The following is a 7845-nucleotide window of genomic DNA, read 5'->3' on the forward strand; positions in this document are numbered from 1 at the left end:
ATTTCTTTTCACATATGGAGTATATTCATGGGGCAAAAATAGTCATAATTGTTCTTCTTATTTAAGGAAAACAAGTATTAAGGTAAATAATAATTATTTCTGTGGGTTTTTTAAAGTATGACAATTTATATTTTGTTTTTAAACGAGTAATGTAGAATAATGAGGTGCAAGTAAAAATAATTTCAAAATTATACAAATGGAGATTCATGGATATTTTTGTTTTTTCTTGATATATATTAAAAAATAAATGTAAAACTAAAATCTAAACATCTAAAATGAGTGACATCATTTGTAAATTTGAAAGCAATGTATATATTTTCCCAAGTACACATGTTCCTTTGATATAAATTTTCACTATGACTCAAGATTTTCTCCTAACCATTGAATAGGATAATGGTACATTTTATCATTAATAACAAGAGATAATTTATAATAAAATGGAACAGTAAAATAAAAGCACAAACAAAATTTTATCATATTAATTTACTGAAAGACAGTGTAGATTTACAGTTTTGGTTCCTTATTAATTTGGTACTGATTCTTGCTCTTTGTCAGTTAGTCTTTATACTTTTTAAAATTATGATTTGTGTGGGTAAGGGATTTAGCTCAGTGGTGCTGCTGCTTGCCTCACAAGTGCAAGATCCTGAGTTCGATCATTGGTGCCAAAAATAAAAATAAAAATAAAAATAAAATTATGATTTGTGTAAAATTTTAATTCATTTGAGAATTATTTTTGGTGAGTGCTGTACAAAGGATTACACGTACTTTAAGTAAAATTGATTTCTAACAATATATAAAATATGTGCATTATTTATATATTGCTATGAAATACGCTAAGCTTCATGTATATAAATATTAAAGGATCATACACTCAGCTATGGAAAATCCTTGTCACATGATCAATATAAATTCTTTATGCATATGAATAAACACCTATGCTAGTATTTTAACTCTACGTAGTCGTCAATTTTTCTAATATTCTTTAGTAATATCTGTTTTATTAAAGTTTACCACTGAATAAAAATAGAGAATAAATTAGAAATAAAATGGATACATTTTGAATGAGTAACAAAAATTCTATACTTCTTTATAGAATAACTTAACAAATAATAAGATAAGGCTGAGGATTTAGCTCAGCGGTTCAGTGGCCTGCCTTGCAAGCACAAGGACCCAAGTTCAATCCCCAGTACCAAAAAAAAAAAAAAAAAAAAAAAAAAATTCATAGAGAATTTTTGTCACATAATCTTTCTATCAAAATTCCAAGTAATTTTTATTTCAGGAATTTATCTTTTTGAAAATTAACATGGAGAATGAAGAAAAATATTAAAAATAAATTGGTATTCTCTTTCAACAAACAACCCTGTGCAACATCAGAGAAATGAATTTTCATCCCATAATACAACTTTAGTTTTCTTACTATATAGCAATATTACTTTAATGATTTTCACCTAATATATATATGCATATTTTCATAATTTTAATGCTATGACATCTTTTTACCTTTGAATGCTTGACTACTATATATCAAGTTCTATTAGTTATAATATTTTTTCATTTGATTATCATGGAAATCTTAATTGTTCATTTAAGTAATATCTTTCTTGTTTATTTCATAGAAACATAAGGAAGTTGTCTGTTCCAGTTAAACTAAATGTTTTTTGGTTTTCATTAAAAAAATACATCAATTTCATATATGAACATGACCAAGATTTTATTTTTTTACTTCTTTAATTTGGTGATATATATTAATATATATTCTTATTGTAATATATCATTTATTCTCAGAACACAATCCACCCAGCTTTATTAAGGGCCTTATTTTCTGAAAGAAGAAAGTGTATATATTTATGAATATTTTATTAAAATTTTTCACATCTATTTTTCCATATATTTGAAATAAGTATCAATATCTTATTGTTGACCCCATGTAACCTCAACTGACCCTTATTTTTGGAAATAATACATTCAAATTTATGTTCTTATATTACTTAAGTTTGGCAATCACGAAATCACCTTGAGACGGAAACTTTCACTAACCTGTTCATTGCATAATGTGACAGGAATATGGACAAGGAAAAGTATCTTTACTCTTGAGAATTTCAGAATGTAGAAGCACCTCAATACTATGACATTTGTATCAGGTCTGTATCCTCTGCCCCATTCATTATGAGATGGCACTGGGCAGTCCCCAGTTGCCCATCACCTGGTGTGAGAAGGTGCCTACACAGTTGGGACAACTTCATAAGTCTTAAATTGGTTTCCTAGTAAGGCAGATTTTATGGGAAGAACCACCATATTTTTTTCCAGCCTTCTTTTCAAATAGTCACCTGCCTTCCCTCAACTCCTTTTTTTGGCTTACTTGTCCTTTTGTGTGGCCAACAGCTGTACTTTTCTCTGGTCACGTGTTCATCCTATAGTTTTTGTATTTTTTGATATCCATATTTCATTTTGCTTCATCACAATGATATTTCTATTTTTCTCAAAACATTTTTAAGACTTACTGACTTTCATATAAGTAATAGCACATTTTCTCTGTGTGTTTTTTAAAACATGATTATGTATAACTGATTCCTATTTATGGGGAAATAGAAAATTGTCTACATTTCATAAAATTTAAATTAAATGTATACTTCAAATCATGAAATTATACATTTTAATGGAAAGCATGTGCTATTTTGTTGCAGGTAGATATTTTGTAATGTTTAAATCAGTTTAAACATATCTATCTCTTCAAACATTGATTCTTTATGGTGAAAACTTTGAAAATCCTGTCTTTTAATTACTTTTAAATAAATGTTGTCCTATTTGTGAATTCAGAATTGATCCAACTTTGTTTTACACCTTTTCTTTAATGAAATTGTTTCGTCTGCATTTTTACAGCTATGTTTGTTTTTTTAAAGGCTACAAAATAATGATCTTTCTATTTTTGTGCAGTACTTTCTATCTTTGACCATGTGAGATATTTCTAACATAGACATTAAGGTGACAATTTCTGCAAAGGAGATTTATTAACAACAAGATTCAAGGGAAAGGATCAGAGCATCGAAGAATGAAAAATTACAGTAAGGACATACATAATGACAGACAGACATACATAATGACAGACAGACATACATAATGACCTCCCTTTCACTCTGATCTCATGGACAGCTCTGCAGCATAAATTTTACCTTTGAAATATCCCAACTAGGTAAAGGAGCTAGAATGTTTGATTTTGGACCAACCTCTCCTTGGTTTAGACTACTATAAAAGGAAAACAATTGAGAGAAGAAATCATATAGACCCAAGAGCCTCTAAGTGTGATTAAACTTCTGGAACACATTTGGACTTAAATCTTTCTTAGCAGAAATAGAGGCACTAATTCAGACACACACCACAGTTAGAGATCAGAAAGTTTCCAGGAACTTTACAAAAGGTTGAGAAGGTGTTCAGAGAACATCTTATGAACCATTATAAAACCTCTTTGCAGGGGGGCTTGGGATTTAGTTCAGTGGTTCCGGTGCCTACCTCGCAAGCACAAGGTCCCAAGTTCAATCCCCAGTACCAAAGCAAAGAAAACAAACAAACAAACAAACAAAAAAACTCTTTGCAGGAAGACAAAGTACTCAATGGATATATATTCATCAAAATGCAGATTCTTAGGAATCAATTTCAATAAATGTATTTTAATACACAAAGATGCACAAACACACACATACAGAGGTAGATGATTATTTTTACTAAGCTACTTTCTCTGAGTATGAGGTAAGCCTATGAAATGATTTGCAAAAACATAATAATAATCTACATGCATGTACTTATTTTATTTCAGTAATTATTTAACTCAAAATAATGTGGAGAACAATCTCTGGTAATTGCTTTTATCATTTATGGCCCAATTTCAGGAAAGTATCTTTCCTTAGTGATAGTCAGTTATTATAGATAAAATTATTCAGAAAATTTGTGTCATATATCATTTAGATTAAAGAATCATTGCATCTCTGGTTTTCAGATTTTATTTGGTGAAGAATCCTTTTTCCATAAAACTTCCTGATGGTCATTGTAACTGGCACTTCTATGTGAGTTCTCATGTACAAGAATTTGTCTCAATGTCTCACTTGTTTGAGCCCGTGTGCAGAAGCAAAGCCAAGTCATATGTGTAACTTTTTTTTCTCAGTTACTACTATCACATTATTTAATGATTTGTACAAGAGGTCTGCTGGTCCCTTTCAATTAAATTTGTTCTCAGAACCATTACATTTCTCACTGAGTCTCATTTAGAGCACAAGCAAGTCAGCTGATTTTTGCTTCTGTTGCTTATGTGTTCTTGCATGTTTCTTCCAAAAGTTCACTCATTTCTTCTTCAACTCAGTGAACCTTTAAATTTGCAGATTCAATGCATTTATATTTTTCACTTGCCAGTTGTCCTACGTCAGGTTGATGAGCTTCAATAATTGCACCTACTTGTTTTTAAAGGCATCATCCATGCTATGAAGCTTTTCAAATGTATCCTTTTGTAGTCCAATACTTTTGTCCCTTTCTTCTTTAAATTTTCTTTCCTTGTTTTCAAATTTTTCTTTTACTTCTGCTGTGTTTCTAGATGGCGTAGAAGTTCTCCTTTATCATGCCATTTCTGATTAAGTGTACTGTAAGTTTTCTTATTTCTTCAAATTCTACTTCCTTTTTTTAACTGTTCTTTAAAAATTTCCTTTTTTTCACCTGCCTTTCTAGTTTTTCTATTATATTACCCAGTTGCAAAGATTTTTCATAGAGTTGTTGTTGAGCACATTTTTCTATCTCAGTGATCTTTTCTGGTGAAATTTTTATTTGTTCATCTTTTTCTTGTAGACAATCCTTTTTTTATTCTAATGGTTCTATTTTGGTCTTCTATAATTTTGCACTTTAGTCTCAATACATCAATCTCACTTTCATGCATTTTTCTCAGAGATTCATTATCTCTACTTAAAATTTCTTCAATTAAAATTTCAAGAGTGTTAATTTGATTCTGTACATGTGCTGCTTGTTCCTGTTTCAATTTGTAAAATTCTGCTAGTTTTGTTTTTTGTTCCATTGTCATACCGGTTAGATATTTAATTAAAGAAGAAGATTCATTTTCCTTTCTTTGAGCCCAAATAAGAGCACACTTGCTTTTGGCTAACTCAGTTGCAACCTTTTTAAAACCTTCTTTATCATCTTTAAATCTTCTGGCTTCAACTGTTCAAGCAATACGGAATTCATGTTCTAAATCCAAATATTGATGGTTTACTACATGAATGTTTTCTTGGTATTCTTTTACTTCTTGTTCATGCTTTCTCTTTGCTTTGGCTCTTTCCTTAGCTAAGGCATCCTGGAACTCAACATCACTAAAAGGCTCCCTTGTTTCAAGTTCTTTCTTGTGCTCCTGTTCTTTCAATGCCAGCAGTTCATGAAGTTATAGCACTTGCTCCTTTTCTTGGTTAAGAGAAATTCAAAGTAAGTTTATTTCTCTGTCAACAGCTGCAACTTTGAGTTCTGCCTCTTGGAGAAGTCTCATCTGTACTGTTTGCTGCTGCCCTTTTTGTCTCTCCATTTTTCCTTATGCTTTTTCCAGGGTTCTGAAGTGTTTAATTTGATCCTTTTGTTGATCTCTTGCTTTCATTAATTCAATAGTTAATTTTTAAATTTAACTTTGAAGTTTGTGAACCATAACTTCAAGTTGTACCTTAGAATTTCTCTCCTTAACTATAACCTCCTTTAGTCTATCTGTGGTAAGAAGATCCAGGCTATGAATATCTTTTTTTTTTTTTTCACTTGCTTGTTTATGTAGTTCATCAATGTAACCCATAAGGTTCTTTTCAGCTTGTTCAGCTTTCTACCTCATTTCTTTCTTTCGATCTAGCTGTTCAACTAGGGACCTGTAAATGTTGCCTTCTGAGCCACTTTTGTCTACTTTAATTTATTCGGCCTCTTGGTCATCTAATTCTTATAATGTATTACAATTTGCTAAAGATGACCTTATGTATAAGTCCTTAAAGTAATGTTGTTTCATTTTACAGCTGAAACTTCCAAAAGCACTGTTGTTTGTATTGGGTGCTTAATACTTTGGATAGTTCTGGCATAAAATGGAATTTTTGATCTTCTAGGAACTTTTCTGTTGCATTCTTTTCTGTTGCATTCTTTTCTGTTTCCATAGTCTCATTCAGAAGTTATTTCTGTATCTCTTTTGGTCTGAGGTCTTTCTCAGGATCATAATCTATTAAAGAATTAGTAGTTTCATTGAGAAGCTACAAAATTTGACCATCTAATTTCTGAAGTTTCATCTCATTCTGAAAATCACTTTCATGATTAATTTTTTCTGGCTCAGAAGGTGAACATACAGATAAAAATTATGTCAAAACAGCATCTACTAGGGTATTTGGAAACTGTTCCAAGGAAGGTAACTCTCCCCCACCACAGTAAGTTTATTGGTACATTTAAAGAGAATGGCACAGTTAGATTCATCATTGGGGACTTCTACCTTTACATGGTGTGTCTTGGTTCTTATCTTTTTCCCCCATACCCCTGCCCTCCTTTCACCTCCTTCACTCTTTCCTACTTACAAAGACTTTGTTTCCATGTTTTTCTTCTATCGTATGGTAACTCTTTTTCTTTTTTTCTTTCTTTTTTTTTTTTTTGGCACTGGGGATTGAACTCGGGTCCTTGCCCTTGCAAGGCAGGCCACCGAACCACTGAGCTAAATCCCCAGCCCCTATATGATAGCTCTTTGATGAGTGGAATCACCACGGGTACATTATCAATGATCTCATTGTTCGATTATATTTAAGGGAGAGTCAGAAGAAGCTAAATTATCCAACAGGCCTTCTAAGCACTGAAGGAGTGGTAAATTTATATCTATCAAATTTACTGGCTCACCAAATATGTTCTTGGAATCTAGAATTCTAAACTGTGGCCAAGTTTGGAGAATAATTTCTCTGCATCCTGGCGCATGGCAGAAAGGACTACCTTCTCCAAACTTCTCCAAAATAAGATTGGTCAAGAAGTGCAATCCTACCATACACTGAAGTAAGTGATGGGCACTGTCTATGCAATTACTATGTAGGTCAATATATCTAAATTTATACTTAAGACTATGAAAGGGCATCAACCCACTAAGATCACTTTTGTGGTTATAAAACAAATTCAGTCTAGTCAGATTAACTAGTGTGTCAAGGTCTTCTAGTCTTGCAATCAAATTGCACGGCAAATTTAAAGTGCATATTTTCGCCACTGTGCTTAGTCCTTCAATTTGACTTATTTGATTAGATGATAGATATAAATGTAGTAAATTCCAAATATGACCATTTGCTTTAATCTTGGACACGTTATTGCAATGAAGATTGATGGCATGAAGGGTCAAATGTAAAGACAACTCTGATATGCTCTGCAAGCCTTTGTCCATGAAACACATCCCTGCAGCTGCTGTCTCCACCCTCATTTCCTATTTCCCCCTCCACTGTCGCCTCCATGGTACCTAAGACAGGGAGCGGAATGTGAACCCACATACAGCACTGGGCAAGACAGCCTGGAACTCGGCTGCCAAGAGCGCAGAAGTCCACAGCAGGGTCGGGGCAAGGATCTCCCTCCAGCGGATGGTGGCTACTTTCTAGTGTGGCAAAGCAGTAAGCCTCATATGCGTAACTTTTAGAGGAACAACTGAACTTTCTGTCATAGCTGTTATGGTTTAGATCAAGAGGTCTCCCCAAAGCCTCACGTGATTGCAGGTGGGTCCTTTGGAATGTGACTGCATTATGGAGATGATATATCGCATGCATGGTTGGGAGGTAGGATCTGGTGGATGATGTGGGTCTCTGGGAAGTTACTAGAAATGCACATCCCTTCTCTTCCCTT

The 7845-nt window shown here is 32.8% G+C and overlaps 1 pseudogene; it reads right to left on the minus strand.

The window, feature by feature from the left end:
* Positions 1 to 4233: 4233 nt before the first annotated feature.
* Positions 4234 to 6186, minus strand: LOC104851393 (annotated as a pseudogene).
* Positions 6187 to 7845: the final 1659 nt, after the last annotated feature.

The sequence above is a fragment of the Fukomys damarensis genome, unplaced genomic scaffold, assembly GCF_012274545.1.
Source record: "Fukomys damarensis isolate Sample0158 unplaced genomic scaffold, DMR_v1.0_HiC HiC_scaffold_24, whole genome shotgun sequence".
Classification (NCBI taxonomy): Eukaryota; Metazoa; Chordata; class Mammalia; order Rodentia; family Bathyergidae; genus Fukomys; species Fukomys damarensis.